Below are 17,706 nucleotides of genomic sequence, written 5' to 3'. Positions count from 1 at the left end.
GGTATTATCGGTAGTTCGTTGAGGGGTTCTTCAGGATAGCCACACCGTTGACTGAATTGATAAGGAAGAAAACTAAGTATGTGTGGATAGACAGGTGTGAGAACAGTTTCAAGGGATTGAAGCGATGACTGATCACCGCCCTAGTGTTGAGTTTGCCGACAGACAATGAGAAGTTGGTGGTTTATTGTGACGCTTCCAGACATGGTTTAGAGTGTGTGCTAATGCATGCTGGAAAGGTGATAGCCTATGCATCGAGACAACTAAAGAAGTATGAACAGAGATATCCCACTCGTGATCTGGAGTTGGCAGTAGTGGTATTTGCACTTAAGGTTTGGAGACATTATCTGTATGGTGAGAAGTGCGAAATATACACCGACCATAAGAGTTTGAAGTACTTCTTTACTCAGTAGGATCTGAATATGCACCAGAGACGGTGGCTGGAATTGGTAAAGGATTATGATTGTGATATCCTATACCATCCTAGAAAGGCTAATGTAGTGGCTGATGCATTGAGTCGGAAGGGCCCAGGACAAGTGTTCAGTTTGAGGCAGATATCTGATAAGTTAGCTGAGGAGATGACTAGAGTGGGTATAGAGTTGGTGGTTGGTTAGTTAGCCAATGTCACTCTTCAGTCTACACTCCTTGAGAGGGTCAAGGAAACGCAGGGGAAGGATCCCCAGTTGAGAGGGCATAGAGAGAGTGTCTTAGTCGGGGCGGCTAAGGACTTCTCTATCTCAAGGATGGGATTATTGAAGTACAAGGATCAGATCTGTGTTCCGATGGATTCTGATATCCGGTGAGAGATCTTGGATGAATCTCATACCACTCCCTATTCTTTACATCCATGTACAATGAAGATGTACCAAGATTTGAGAGCCTTGTACTGGTGGTCGAGAATGAAGAGGGTCATGGTGGATTATGTGGCCAAGTGTTTAACTTGTTAGCAGGTAAAGGCTGAACATCAGAGGCCAGCAGGGTTATTGCAGCCTCTAGGGATTCCAAAGTGGAAGTGGGAGAATATCACCATGGACTTCGTGGTTGGTTTGCCGAAGACTGTGGGACAACATGATTCAGTATGGATGATTATGGATAGGAATACCAAGTCCGCCCACTTTTTACCTGTCAGGACGACTTATACTGTGGAGCAATATGCCGAGCTGTATGTGAAGGAAATTATTCGACTTCATGGGGCTCCAAGGTTGATAGTATCTGACAGAGACCCCACCTTCTCCTCCAAGTTTTGGGAGAGTCTACAGAAGGCTATGGTCACGTAGTTGCGGTTTAGTATCGCTTTTCATCCTCAGACGAATTGACAATTTGAGAGGATGATTCAGATACTGGAAGATATGATATGAGCCTATGTATTGGATTTTGTGGGATCTTGGAGTAAGTATTTCCCATTGATTGAGTTTTCATATAACAACAGTTACCAGGCGACTATCGGGGTGGCTTTGTATGAGATGCTATATGGGAGGAAGTGCTAATCACCTATCCATTGGGATGAGATGGGTGGGAGGATGTACTTAGGTCCTGAGATGGTTCAGAGGACCAATGAGGCGATTGAAAAGATTAGAGCTCGAATGCTTGCCTCCTAGAGTCGCCAGAAGAGTTACTCAGACTTGAAACGCAAGGGCGTAGAGTTTCAAGTCGGTGACCATGTGTTCCATAGGGTTTCACCCTTGAGAGGAGTGAAACAGTTTGGTGTTCGGGGCAAGCTGAGCCCTAGGTTCGTTGGCCCCTTTGACATTCTTGAACGGGTTGGAGAGGTAGCTTACAGATTGGCGATGCCTCCAGCTTTATCAGGAGTTCATGATGTTTTTCACGTATCTATGCTCCGGAAGTATGTATCAGATTCGACACATGTATTGAGTTATGAGAATTTGGAGCTATACCAGGATTTATCATATGAGGAGAGGCCAGTTAAGATTCTTGACCAGAAGGATAAATTCTTGCGGAGCAAGACCATCACCTTGGTGTATGTGTTATGGAGGAACAAAAAGGTTTAAGGAGGCGACGTGGGAACTTGAATCAGATATGCGGGAGTGGTATCCCGAGTTATTCAGGTAATTTCGAGGATGGAATTTCTGTAAGGAGGGGATAGTTGTAGCGTCCCAGGTTGGCTAATAAGGCTTAAGGCCTTGATTAGCATGCCTAGAGGACAATAAGTGATTTAATATTTTAATATGTTAATTTGATGAGTATGTGATTAAAAATGCATGTTTAGGCGAATTAAATATGCATGTGGGCCCCATTTGGTTATTAAGGGCATGTTTGTAAATTTAGCTTGTTGAGGGCATAAATGTAATACTTGTGAATATTGTGATCTTTACCGCGTGTGAGTGGTGATATATTTGTGATGCACGATCTGAGACAGTCCTAGGGAGGGGTTTAGCTAGAAAGTCACAACGGGATGCAATACCCAACTCGGGGCGAGTCAAGGAGTATTTCGAGCATTAGACATCTTACTAGGTTATCAGATTATGAAAATAAATAATTGGAGATATATTTGAAGTTAGGACATTTAGGAGGGAATATCGGGGAGATTTACCATTTTTCCCTCGGGGACTTTTTTGGTACCCCGAGCCTTGGAGGTAACTTAAGTGACCTAGGATAAGTAAAACAAAACTTAGGAAACACTCAGAAACTTGGCAACCGACCCTAATCCCCTTTTCTCTCTCTCTTATTTCCTCTAAACCTTACCAAGGGAAACATTGAAGATTAAGCAAGGAATTTGGGCTCTAAACTTGGGGATTAGCTCAGTTTCAATTTGTGAATTCAAGCAGAGGATAAGGTATGCTTTGAACTGTGATTTTAGCCTTTAGGCCGAGAACTGCAAGGCCGAGTACGGCAAGGGGCCAGGACCAGCGTTAAGCACGCGGAGTGCAAGTTGCCAAGGTGAGACCCGTATTGGATACCTGGTTTATCCTCACGGTGTAGACCGCGAACCCAGGGCCTGGTAAAGCACCTAGGATAGCATGGTCGTTATGTGTTTAGCCTATTGGCAGCTTTGTTACATGTTGATTGATAGTTGTGCATATGTTGATTGCTTGTGTGGAGTTTTCTTGCTGGGCTTCGGCTCACGGGTGCTCTATGGTGCAGGTAAGGGCAAGGGAAAGGTCGATCAACCATGAGTACAGAGAGTGTGAAGCGGCGTGTAACTGTTCGGCCTGCCTGGCTGCCACGGCCAGGGGTATTTTTGGGAGATGTTTTGTATTAAACCTAACTTTTTTCTTTAGTCGACTTTAATCATATTTTGTGTTGTGAATATTTCTAAACAACATTTTGGGATCCCAAATGATTAACGCTTTATAATTTCAGTGAATGATTACATTTTCAAATTATATGATTTTTTTATTACAGTTTAGCTACACTTTTAACCTAAAACCTCGATTAGCGAGTCAATTGCACGTTTTAAACTCACTTAGCAATGGCTCTAAGGAAGTAGGGCGTTACAAGTCACTTGTCTCTGACCGAGTAATATCTCATGATTTCCTCAATTGCGTTGAGGTGTCGAAGCAGAGTGTGGTAATCCTCTACTTCGAACGCGTCACCCTCGTACCTTTGGGTAGGGTGTGGAAAAGGGGCCCTGTTAACCTCCTCCACAGTTAGGCCCCTATCTTCGGGCATTTCGAGCCTCACCGCCATTTGTTTGTCAGGACAAATGACTAGCTCCCCAGCCGGCTCTTGGATTCCCATCCTTACATTGCCTTCGGAAACATCTCGTGCTCATGCCATATCAAAGATCTGTTGGTCGAAGAAATAAAACCCGTGTTCGTGTAATTGTTGGAGTTTCTCAGAATCTGGGACAAAAAACCAAGCATTTAGTATTCTAACCAAAGGAAATATGGTCAAAACATGAATGACTCTAGGGATACTGCTCTAGAAGAAGAGAAAATTTTTGGAAATGAAGGGTATCCTCGGCGCCTAAGGACAAGCCGGAGGAGATGAACCTACCGGAATCTGGGAAATCCCCAGATTCCAGTCACAGGCTCAGAAACGTAAAGTTGACAAAGACTTTTGAGGGTCATTTTCAACAAGCCTAATCTTAAAGTGTGCCTAAAATGACTCGTGAAAACTAAAAATAGAATCCAAAATTCCATACCACTGGCATTCCTAAACATATATAAAAAAATCTCAAGCACGCGCAAAAACAGAAAAGTGGGTCGAAGGTGCTTACTCGAGATGAAGCGAAGTTAGGTTCTGAGGCGAGTCCTAACCTTGAAGTATTGTTTTCCATCTACCCAGATGTACGACGATTCACGCCAGTCATCCAGAGCTCCTAGAAAGAAGGATTGAAGATGAGGGGCAGGTGAGAGAGAAGAGAGTGTTCTGGGAAGATTTTTTATTTTCGTATGGTTATCGTGTGAGGCTGAAGATGGTTTTCTTGGGATTTTATACCCAATAAAACTTATGAGGGAAGAAACTTCCCCACGATCATCGAATGGCTTGGCCTAGTAAATTCATGAGGGTGATCCAACGGTTAGGGTTCAAAAGGCGTGAATTGCAATAATTGTTTCTTTGGGAAAAGATGCCTCGGGTGCATAGTAGACGTTTGGGATCTTGGAGTTAAATGCACGAGCTAATGGGCCCAACAATAGGGCGCTGACATGTGGGCTTTCTTTTCAAAGTGATGTCAGAGGAAAGCCCAAACGTTTTTTTCCCTCCATTTTTTCAATTCACCTTTAAGTCTCCACTGCCCAAGGGCAAGTAGAGACTTGGGGGGAAAATGTTGTCGGTATTTTCACCTCCGACACGTGGCAACCCCCAATGACTAGCTTAGATGTTCATAGACATCTTCGGGGCATGTTACTACCTGAGGCCTTTAGTCAGAGCAAGGGTCCTCCTAGGTGAGACTTTGACTTTGACAGCGACTCGTGGGTGCCTTAGTAGATTACTAACTTAGGTTCGTCCTTGGAGCTAGAGGTTCTCCAACTCGGGCAATTAAGGTGAAGGATCTCATCCCGCAGTCATCTCCCAGGTCTGAGTTTCTAGGTCTCGTACCTAAGATAGGGCACAACATGTCAACAAATGCGGGTTTGCAGAGCCAGAGGAACCTTTATGGGCGATTTGTTGATTAGTGCTCAAAAATATCATTTTATTAGTTTTAAAGTTTAAAATTAATTAAGTTTAATTAATATTTTCATGGATTTATTGTAACATAATTTATATTTGAAAATATTAATTTTAATTTAATTTGTGTTCAATTTTTAGGAAATAAAATGTATTTTCACACAAAGAAAAAGAAAGAAGAAAGACATAATTCTAATTGAAGTAATCATGAAAAAATGGCATTTTTGAAGATGAAATGGCCCAAATAAGCCCAGGTCGAAGCCTTCAACAAAGAGCCCATGTGTCAGCCAGCCAAGCCAAGCCAAGTCGCACCTGACGGAGCCAAGCCACTAGTGCCTGACGCGTGCCTGCCATCTTGCCACGACCTGACGCAAACCTTCCTGCCAGCCAACCAAGGGCCGTCACATCGCCCAGCTGCTCCCCACTTGTCTGGCAGCTGTCCCCCACGGCCCAACACTCCTATGCCGAGCCAACCAGAGCATGCCACACAGCCTCCTTGTCCCCCACACCACCAGCAGCCATTTTTTTAAAGCCAATTAACGCATGCCACGTGTCCCACTTGTCCCTTTTTCAGTCAAATTTTGAAGGCACTTTCTCCACTTCCTAATGCACGAAAATACCAATTTTGGAGCAAATTTTCTCTATAAATAGGGAATCAAAACCAGTGTAACATCATCAGATTTTAGGGTGGAAAAATACAATTTTTTATTTTGTTACTTTTCTTATTTCTAGCTTAGTTTTACTTGTTTTAGGTGACAAAAATAAGTGAACTATTTTAGAAATATTGGTGAGATTAGAGTGTAGATTTTGTACTTCTCATTCCTAATATTGATATTGATTCTTTCTTACGCTTCATTTCCATATCTCATTAATTATTTTGTTTCTTTTCTAAAATTATTTAGCATCTTTTACATAAGTTCAGTCATGTTTTTCTTATGTAACTTAGATTGTTAATTTTTAGTATATTTGTTATATTGTAATTCTTTTACTGCATTCTGCCAGTGGTATTTTGTCGCTCTTGGATATATAATATGATATGCTATGAAATTAGGAGTTAGATTCAATTTAATTTAGATTAATTAATTCGTGCTTTTAACATGTACATCTTCCTGTTGCAATTAATAGTGTAGAATTGAAACTGTGTTTTGAATTAATATCAATATTAGAATAAGATTTATAAACCGCATCTCTAACTTGCCATGCTCTTTATCTGATCACTTTCTCTAATCTATCATTTTAATTTCACAAAATCCATCTCTTCAATTCTACTTTATTTTTATCTTTTATTTACTAATCTAATATTTAGTTGTGTTTGCCTCTCTGTGGATACGACATAGCTCGTTTACTATTTCGGTTGCTTAGGAGTTTATTGGGCGATAGAAATTTTTGGCGTCGTTGCCGATGAGGTAATTCTACAACTAAATGTTTGCATAGTAAATTAATTTTTTTTTAAAAAATACAAAAAAAGTGGTATTTTTTTTATTTTTTTCCTTAGTAATTTTTTTTTTTAGTTTTTTTTTTTTATTTATTCATTTATTTTGTTGTTTTATTTATTTATTTTCTCTTACTTTTAGGTTTAGAATTTTATTTTTTAGATTTATGTTTTTTTCCGAAGAAAAAAAAGTATAAATTTTTAAAGAAAAAAAAACAAAGTATTGAGAACATTTGTGTAATTTTGGAAATCAGTAAAAACCAAACTTGTTCTGTCTTATAAAAATTGGTTCTTAAATAAGGTTTGTGTTAGCGTTACCCTCCAACCTTTTCTAAGAATCTCGGGGAGTTCTAGAAAAGCTCTTGGGCCTAAATAGGTACCTTGGTAGCCTTCCCAATTGGCCTGAGAACATTTACACTATTACACACTTGCGCTTATAATACTTACAAAAAAATAATAAAAAAATAACGAATGAATGAAGAATATCATTGACGTTTTGAGTACTATTATCCAATATATCTCTCTTCACTTCAAAACAACAAAAAATCTAGTGTTAATGAGGGTACTAGCATATTTAGAGGTGTCCACCAACTTAGCGAAAGAGAGTTCCTTATGATGAACCATATTTTGACTATGAAAGAGTTGACCATTTTGCTCAAGATTACTCAACTCTTAGAGAAAGGGATGAAGCCTTTCAATACTATTCTTACTACAAGAACAGTAATCTTAACTGGAAAAACCCCGTTGCTTCAAGTTGGAAGTCTAAGTACAACTACCATGCACCGATTGGTTGGGAATTGGCACCATCTAGTAGGAATGTTGAGCACGATTTTTCTAACTCGTAGCATAAACCTCCACATAATGTCTGGACTAATACAGATTCCTTAGATGAACATTATACACATATATGGAGGAACAAATAAACTTTACTGAACACATAAGAATCGTTACTAAACACATTATGGAGGAACTTAGAGAAATTCAGACTCAATTGATAATCCTATTTCCTACAAATTTGATGAGGATGATGTCATTACTATGCGGAGTGAACTTATTTCTCATGCTGAAATTCTTCCAACAACTCCGAATGGAAACAAGTGTTATCATACTGATGTGATAAACCTTATTCTGGAGGAAATTCACAAACTTTTATCAACGAATCAATCACACTATTTCCTCCACAATACTGAAAACGAACATTTTCTTTATCCTGAGAATGTTACTAATACTTCCATTTTTGAGACACGGGATAAAAGAAAATTCATTTTTGATACTGGATTGTAACGACCCGAAATTGCTAATAAGGCTTAAGGGCCTTTATTAGCGTGCCAGGAGGGCATAATTGGTTTATGTATGATTTAATGCATGATTATGTGATGAGCATGCTTATATGATTATATGAATAAATGAGATGCATGATTATGAGAATTAGTATGCATGTAGGCCCTATGTAGAATATTAGGGAATATTTGTAATTTTGGCCCATTGAGGGTATAAATGTGATAAATTGTGGAGACCACATTATTATGTGGATATGTTTGCAGTATGCGACTTGAGGCAATCCTAGGGATCTAGTTAGTGGGAAAGTCACAACGGGACCCAATACTTGGCTTGGGTCGAGTCAAGGGGTATTTTGGGTATTAGATGGTTATCTAGGTTATCGTGTTATGAAAATAAATATTTGGAGATATATGTGAGGATAGGGAGCCTAGGTGGGAATATTGTGGAATTTTTCCATTTTTGCCCTCGGGGACGTTTTTGGTACCTCGAGCCTCGAGATTGGCTTAATTAACTAAAGTTAGACTAAGTAAAGTTGAGAAAACGATAGAAAAAACCTAAACTGACCCTCTCCTTCTCTCAGTTTTATCACTCTTCTTTCCACTCTTTTTCTCTCAAGGGAAACCATTGGAACTTAAGGAAATTCAGCTAGAAATTCAGTAAATTTAGCTGAAGTTTTGGAAGATTAACTTAATATTTACCTAAGGAGTTCAACCAGGATTGAGGTAAGACTTGAATCACACTCTTGGTTATTTAAATTCTATGTTTTTGATTGAGTTCTAAGAGGTTTTTGGGTTTTGAAATTGAAGACTGAATTGAAGCTAGGAACTTGGGAGTTAGCTCAGAAATTTCTTAGAGAATTGGTTCTTCGGTGAAGGTAAGCTCGAATTTATGATCTAATGTCTGAATCTTGGTGTTTTCTTGACTGGTTTTGATGTTTTTAAGCTTTAGGGTTTTAGATATTGAAGTGGGATTTTGATGAGTTTCTAGGCTAAGTTTTTGCTGGATTATGTTGCTGGAAACGTGTTAGAAGTTTTGTGATGATTGAGTTGTGAAATTGGGATGGTTTTGGGTGGTTTTGAGTGAGGTTTGAGTGTTAAAAATGGTGGTTTTTCTGGGTTCGAGGGGCTGGGTCATGGCTCTGTAAGGGCCGCGGGCCTTAAGGGCACTTTTGGTCTTTTGGAGGTTTTAAGTGCGGGAACCTAGTCTAAGATGCTCGGGATCGATTCTACTACCGTGTTTGGTGGAATTCGATGTTCCGGAAGCTAGAACTTTAATCGAAAACCTTTTTACAATTGTTAATGGAATTCCTTATCTTGGTTGTGACTAGGTAAAAGCTAGGGCTCGGGAAACGGATTACGCTCGAAGGGCATTTCTTGTGATCTGAACACTTGGAAATTAAGGGTAAGAAAACTGCACCCAGTTATGAGTTGACAAGGGACTAAGGGTTCCCTATTCTTGTGTGCATTATGAAAGTAGGTATTATGCCATGAGAATAGTAAACCAACAACCTAAGAGTATTAGGATTTACATTTGAGCACAGGGCGCGGCTCAGCCACTGGTAGCTAAGGACAGCTTAATATTCACTGAGCTTGGTTTAAGCGGACCAGAGTCAATGGAGTAAACAGAGGGTACGACCTAAGGGCGTCAACCCTATTTATTGTGTAATCTAATTGTTATTGTTAACTGTTGAATGGCTAGGTAGTAGCTTATGGATTCATGATCATGTCTATGAGTTATGTGATTATCAAGAATTATCAAGTGTTTAAACATGCTTTAAGAGTTTTATGATTATTATCAGTGCTTGTGCTATGATGTTATATTTTCTTACTGGGCCTTGGCTCATGGGTGCTACGTGGTGCAGGTAAAGGCAAGGGTAAGCTTAATCAGCCCTGATCGGAGAGCTCTGAAGGCAGAATGTACATGCTAGCTGCTCAGCTGCCACGGTTGAGGAAGGGACAGGAACTGGAGGATCATAAATGCCTATTTTTCCTTAGAGTGTCCAACAATGGTTTATACCTTGAAATTTTGTAAACTGACTTTCAAACATTGCTTCCTTTGGGATCCATTGTGCAAAAATGTATAATTTTATGAAATGTGTCTTTTATGACCAAAACCTTTTTAAACCCTAGTTCATTAGCGGCTTTAATGACACGTTTTCAACTTAATGACTTGGTTAGCAAGTCTTGCACCTTTATAAATATACAGTGTAACGGTCTTGGCTATCCAGAGCGCTACAACTTGGTATCAGAGCGTCCTAGGTTTAAATGTTCCTGAAGACTGGCTGGACATGTACATTTACTACTAGAGACAAGCTCGATTCAGGGTTTGGTAATGTGTATGTGTGCTTAGAAAGAATTATGAATTTTGTTATCTGTTGGATTAATAGGAAGCATGAGATACTGATAGAGCCTGGCTCTTAACTGCTGTGTGATTATATTGAGGTGTGCTTATTAGCATTGCTATGCATGTAAATGAATATTTGAATAATTAATTGCATATCGCGTATATATGGGTGAATGTATGGATGGATGTCTATATCCTGACTGTTGTATGGTGATGTTGGGGCATGCTTATTAGCAGTGCTAGTGCATGTGGATAAATGCCTATATTTTGATTGCTTGTGATTGATTATGTTCCATTGGTGGATTTTGGAAAAGCATTACCCTGTCATCCTGGTCTGATTGCCGAGTCGTTGATTGCAGAATAACTTGGATAGCTATGCGTCCAAGAAAATCTTCGTGACTAGCCGACACTAGATCTGAGACTAGAGATGATGATCAGGGCCAAAACCCTCCACCAGCCTATAACGACCCAAAATCACTAATATGGCTTAAGGGCCTTGATTAGTGTGCCGGGAGGGCATAAGTGGCTTATGTGTGTGTGTTTATTAATTTAATGCCTGATTATACGATAAGCATGCTTATATGGTTATATGAATGTAAATGTGATTATATGCTATAACTGTGAGAACCACATTATCATGTGGGCAAATCTGTAGCATGCGACTTGAGGCGATCCTAGGGAGCTAGTTAGCAGGAAAGTCACAACGGGGCTTAATACTTGACTTTGTGCAAGTCAAGGGGTATTTCAGGTATTGGATGGTTATTTAGGTTATCGGGTTATGGAAATAAATAACTAGAGATATATTTGAGGTTAGGAAGTCTAGGTGGGAATACTGGGGAATTTGACCATTTTGCCCTCGGGGACGTTTCTGGCACCCCGAGCCTTGGGATTAACTTAATCACCTAGGGATAGACTAAGTAAAATCTCAGAACATAGTGGAACACAAGGAACCGACCCTCCCTCTTTCTCCCTTTCTCTCTCAAAGAAAAACCACAGAAAACTTAAGGAATTCAATTGGGAATTCAGTGGTTTAGGCTGGAATCTTGAAGGATTATTCCAGTGTTCAGCTAAGGGGTTCAATCAAGAACTGAGGAAAGATATAGGCTTTGTGCATGGTGATTAATTTTGTGTTTTGGCTGGGTTTTAAAGTGTTTATGGTTTTGAAATTTAAGGACTCAATTGAAGCTAGAAAGCTTGGGTTTTAGCTCAGGAATCGTTAAGGGAGTTGGTTCTGCAGTGGAGGTAAGCTTGAATCTATGATCTAATGGTTGAATTCTGGTGTTTCATTGTTGGTTTTTATGTTCTTGAGCTTTTGGGTTTCAGAAATTAAAATGGGATTTTAATGAGTTTCGAAGTTAGGTTTTTGCTGGATTATGTTGCTTGAATCATGTTAGAAGTTTTGTGATCAATGGGTTTTGGAATTAGGATGGTTTGGGGTGGTTTTGAGCAAGGTTGGGATGTTAAAAATGGTTGCTTTTCTGGGCACGAGGGGCTGGGCCGCGGCTCTGTTCTAGAGTGTCGCGGCCCTGTGAAGCAAAGAAGAGCCAAGGAGGCTCTACAGTGTGGAAGCGCCGCGGTGCCATAGGGCAAGGCCGCGGCACGTGTCTATCCTCAGAGAGGCCTAGCCTCTGTTTCAGGGGCGGGCCGCGGTATGGGTTTCAAGGGCCGCGTCCCTTAAGGGAATTTTTGGTTGTTTTAAGGTTTTAAGCATGGGAACCTAACCTAGGGTGCTCGGGATCGATTCCACCACCGTGCTTGGTGGAATTCGATGTCCCGGGAGCTAGAACTTCATCCAGAAACCTTATTCGAATATTAATGGAATCCCTTATCTTGGTTGTGACTAGGTAAAAGCTAGGGCTCGGGAGACGGATCGTGCTCAAGGGGCATTTCTCGTAATCGAAGTGGTTGGAAATTAAAGGTAAGAAAACTGCACCCGGTTGTGGATTCGTAATGGGACTAAGGGTTCTCTCTTTTGTATGCCTTATAGAGGGTAATTTCATCAGGAATCTCACCTCCACCAATCTGAAAAGAATTCGAATCAACAAAAGTTGTAACAAACAAATAACAATATCAATATTTACATAAATATTTCAAATGACAGTTCTGTCTATTTATTTAAACAAGTAAAAATATATTCAAATATGCAAGATTCAAGAGAGCACGGTTTATAGTTTGAGATTTACCAGGTGCATTCCACCAGTTGTGATTAGAATAGTATCGCCAGGCTTGAAGAGAAACAAAAGGGTATAAAAACCACCATCATCAGAAATTGTTGACCCTTGATTTGACCAACGACACGGAGTCAAAATAACGACAGGAAATGAGATGAAAACAAGAAGAGAATCAAATGGAAAGTAAATAACACAACTGATTTATTGTGGTTCAGCCCCAATCGGATGGTAATGACCTACGTCCACTTAGTGTTCTTATTGATATTGAATCCCAATATTGTGATCAATGAACTAGGGTTCACGAGTTTCACAAGTCTTTAGAGGATTACAATCTCGGTGGATAATCACACTATGATTTTATCTCTGAATACAAAGATAAAAAGTTCAAAAGTCAAAAGTCAAAAGTCCCTCCCTTGAGCCCTCTTCTTCCTATTTATAGGCTCAAGAGGGTTACATGGGCTGATGGGCCTTAATTAAAATTAAGATCACTATATCAAGGTAATAAAAGGAAACATAATAAATGTAATTATTACAAGATTGTGTATCTCAAAGAAAGTAAATGAAAGTATGCAACCAGACTGGTCGCACCAAATTGCGAGACTTGACGAATCAATAATTATTTGGTCGATGATCGAACAGGATCCCTTCACTTAAAACTACCACGTGTAAGAAATCCTTGCCACGTCATCAGGAGCCATTTTTGGGTAAACATTTGCCCCCCAAGTTTATTTTACTGTGACCAGCATAAAGTAAACTTAGGTGACCGACCTTTCGCATGCCCCATCAAATCTGTCAGAGCCGTCCATGCCTTCTCGAAAATGGCAACTAATCATGTCTTTTTGATTTCCCAAAGGTGGTCTGACAGCTATTGCACTTACCCATGCCTTGGAAAGTTACCCCTCATGATTACCTCAGTAACTGCTCCTCGACTAATATAAATAATCCCTCATAATCATTTTTCGCTTATTACGTTTTACCTTTATCCTCAAGAACACCGATTAATAAGGCGTAATGTCTTCAGAAGCTCAGACGGTCTTTGACGATTCACGAAGTTCTTGCCCAACCAAATTGAGTTATCGCCTCAGAGCTCTACTCCATCCTCTATACAAGTAAGTTTCTCAAACTTTTCAGTTGTTGAGATACCATGCAATATCTGTTTTATCTCCCTTTTAGATTATGAGTTTTTGAGTTCTTGAAAAAATTGTTTCAAGGTAAAAAGGGCACGTAGATTTGAGCTTGACTTTGCAGGGGTTAAGGATCAGTTTGGTAGTTAGGATAATAAATTTAGGGCATAAATCGAAGTAAAAATTTGATTTTTAAGCTTGTAGAAAAACTGGGTTTTTCCCACCCCTTCAGAGTCGAAAAAGTTTCTCCTGAAAAACTTTTTACTTCTGCTTTTTGATCCGTTTTCCAAACTGTTCGCATAGAACCTAGTGTTTTTGTTAGAATGCTGCTAGGCGTATAAAAGCTTAACTTTTATACACGAGCAACGTTGTTCCAACTGTTTACACCTCTTGGTCTTTTGGATCGTAGATTCTCATCTCCCCTTCTTTGTTCATAGATTTTCATGCACGATCCCTGGGGAGGTGAGAGGCCAATCGACGACAACCTACTTGCTCAACTGTTCGAGGACGAAGAACAACCATCGTTACTCATTCTGGAGATTCCTTTTTCCAATACCTCATCTAACAGACCTTCGACCAATCCATCAAACATGGGTAGAGTAAAATCCACAGCCCCGAAAAAGAAACCAACCAACCCTAGCTTGCTCCTCAGGCTGAAATTCCTTCGACTAGCGGTCGAGCTGAAAACACCCTTGAGCCAGGAATCCAAGCTCAAGCCCAACCCTGGGATGTCCTTCGACCAGACGTCAAGTGGTACATTGCACCCCCTAGCAACATTAATGCTAGGATGCTAACCAATTACCATAGGAAGTATGGACTTCCCGGGGTAACCTTATTCAAACCCACCATCGACCAGTGGGCAAACCTGCCTAGCGGCGCCTTCAGCGCCTGGTCGAGATACCATTTGAGGCAGGAGCAATCTTGTCTCTCCATCCTTTTTACCATGGAGTGGCCAATTATTTTGGGGTCCCTCCTTTTCAAATAACTCCAAACGGGTATAGAACACTTTCTGCTCTCTATATCCTCTATAGCCATAAAAAGTGGCATGTTCCCACGCCACATGAGATCAACTACTTGTTCAATATCAAGTCCAACCCCAACCAAAACAACACAGGGTTTCTTCATTTCTGCCACTAGGAATTGACTCACGTTTTCCTAAGTGAGACCACCTATAAATCCAATGTAGGAAATTACTTCCAGGAGTACTTTTTAACCACAGACCTGGTTGCCAACAACTTGGCCTTCACTGAAGGAGGTAAATTCTTTATTCATTGGTCGCTTAAATTCCTTTAGCTTTCCCACGCGTTTATTAGAACTTTTATGTCGTTCAGGTCCATGGCTACGACCAACTCCTACTCCAGAGATGGAGATATAGGCGGCATCTTTGGCTAGCATGACCGACGTAGAAAAAAGCATCAAAGAGCTGGTCACATAGGCCAATCTAAGGTTGGTCGGCCTTCTGGCACCTTACTAGGACATGAGGGAATCAACAGCAGGGAGTGCCACCGGTGGAGAAGTCCCCGAACAACACCAAGATGTGTCACAACCCCCGACGAGGAGGGCAACTGGAGTGACCATCAATGAACCTTCCGACACCCTGCGACCTGCCGCTGCTCCGGTCCATTTAGGGAAGGGCAATAAGAAGGTTTCCGAACACCCTGAACCTATTCTTAAATCATCCGATGAGAACGATACTAATTTTTCACTTTTAGATAGTCTGTCTATTCCTTGTCACCTATTTGATGGGGACATCAACTTTAAACACACCCCTGCTTTAAATTCAGACTTCTTCAGGCCAAAGAGTGAGTGTAGCACTAGTAAAGTAAATAGTGTAGCGACCAGTAATTATAGCTTGGGTATTATACTTTTAATTTCTTTGCCCTTGTTTCCTTAACTTGGAAAGCTCCTTTTATTATATTGACTGACTGTTCGTATGATTTCTTCCTTGCAGACATGCTTGCTAACAGAGCTTTCGACCTATACGCCAAATCGGTGAGCAGGAAAATGTCCAGCAAGAGCCAGCCTGGGGAGGGCTACAGCAACCCCTTCGTGAAGAAGGCTCAAACAGAGGATCCTCCTCCGCTAACTCCTACCAAAGAGACAACTCCTCTGCCAACTCCTGTCAATCCAAACCCCCCAGCTCCAATCGAATAGACTCCTCCTGCAGCACCTACTAACCTCACTCCTCTAGCTTCCACCAACCAGACACCTGATGGTCGCCCAAAAGAAGCCTCAAGAGAAGATCTCACAAGTGTGGTGCTTAATTCAGCCAAAGATAGGCTGACCAAGATAACAAAGCACCGCCGCATCCGGGAGGCTATCAACGAGAAAGGCTCTATGGCAGTCGACCAGGTCTTAAACCATGCACTGAACGAAGTGCTTAGCGTAAGTCACAGTTTTTACAATACTTTATTAATTTTCCTTGCCAATTTATTTATACTAACAACTTTATCTTTTTCTGATCACAGGGAGTTCTCACCATGAGCTCCGGCTGGCGGAGTTCGAGGGTACTGGCTGCTCATTTCAAAAAAAGGCTTAGCAACCAGCTTGGCGCAACCGAGGCCCAACATGCCGAGCAGTTCAAAACAATCGAAGTTTAACACGCTGAGCAGCTCAATGAAGTTGAAGTGAAGCATACTGATGCACTCAAGGAGATCGAGGCGAAGCATATCGAGGCGCTGCAAATGTCCGAGGCTAAGCTCGCCTCCCTCGGAGGGGAGCTGAATAAGAAGGAAGCTTCAATCTCCAAGATCACTGCTTCCAAGGAGCAGTATAAAGAGGCCTCTCTTATGAACTATGGGGAAGCCCACAAGCTTCAAGCAGAGCTGGAGATAAGCTGCAAGGAGAATGTTGAATTGGAGGAGGCGAACGCCCACAACCTTGAAAACTACGAGGGGCGGCGTTTGAGTGTTTCTATATGTTTTGGAAATGCAATCCCAACGCTAACTTTTCCTATCTACCAGATCATATAAGGGAGGTGGAGCTGGCGAGGTGTGCTGCTCACTTGGAAGAAGAGAAGACTCAAGGGTCTCCCGAGATCTCTTTAGCAACAGGCATTGAGGGCGTCCAGGAAGACGTTGGAGTTACGGTCGATTAACAGCCACAAGAGCCTTAGCAGGATCCTCCGGTCGCTTCGTAACTTTATCTTTTTTTTCTTTAAATTTTATTTTTAAATACACGACTTATGGTTCGTGATGTAAAGACAATTTACTTTTATTGCTACATGGGCAGCTTTTCCTTTTAATAGACAATTACATCTGAGCAGTGACTGCTCGCGGTGTAAAAGACTTCATTTTTGATATTATAATATTTGCATTCTATTATGACATCTATTCGCATGACTGAACTTAGTATAGTACTTTGGTTTGATTTAACAAAATAACAAAATTTTGAAAAATACTCTAAGTACCGTAGCATGCTTTCACTTATTTTGCATGTGTGTTTACATACCTCTTGATATGCTTTGCTTACTAGATACCTTATATGCCCCCCAAGTGATTGAGGAGCTTTAGGTTCTCGGTCACTTTCCTTGACCAAAACCTGTTCGAACATTTCTACTCGTGGTAGAGAACTTAAAACGATAATATAGCGAAACAACACACGTAATGAGCAAATACATGTATTAATACAATAGTTTGGCAAGATTGACTGGCTGTGCACTATCCTTTTTATTTCTCGTAATAGATGGAAAATCGTGTCTATACGAGTGATCAATAAAATGATCTTACATTTATAAGCGATCAATCACAAAAATGACTAACCGTTGTTCATAAACTTGTAAAAAGTAAAATTAATACAAGCCAGTTCTTTAAGAATAATTGTTTATTGATAGTACTTGCGCAGGTGTTCTCCATTCCAATAGCGAGAAATGAGATCTCCATTTAAGGGAGCAAGTTCATAAGTGCCTGGATGGAGGACTTCTTCGATTCGATACGGTCCTTCCCAGTTAGGTCCGAGTACTCCAGCAGCCTGATCTCGGGTGTTGAGGAAAACTCTTCTAAGTACTAGATCTCCCACATTAAATTTCCTTTCACGTACTTTAGAATTGAAATACTGGATGACCTTTTGCTGGTAAGCTGCTACTCGGAGTTGGGCTTGCTAGCGCTTTTCATCGACCAAATCCAAAGATTCCATTAATAACTGGCTATTGGAGCCTTGATCATAAGTCATCCTCTGACGTGATGGCAGATCTAATTCAATAGGCAACATAGCCCCATATCCATAAGCTAGGGAGAATGGAGTATGGCCCATTGCTATTCGATGGGATGTTCTGTACGACCAGAGG

This window comes from Humulus lupulus, chromosome 9, assembly GCF_963169125.1.
Source record: "Humulus lupulus chromosome 9, drHumLupu1.1, whole genome shotgun sequence".
NCBI classification, from domain to species: domain Eukaryota; kingdom Viridiplantae; phylum Streptophyta; class Magnoliopsida; order Rosales; family Cannabaceae; genus Humulus; species Humulus lupulus.
Note: the sequence above shows the minus strand (reverse complement) of the source record.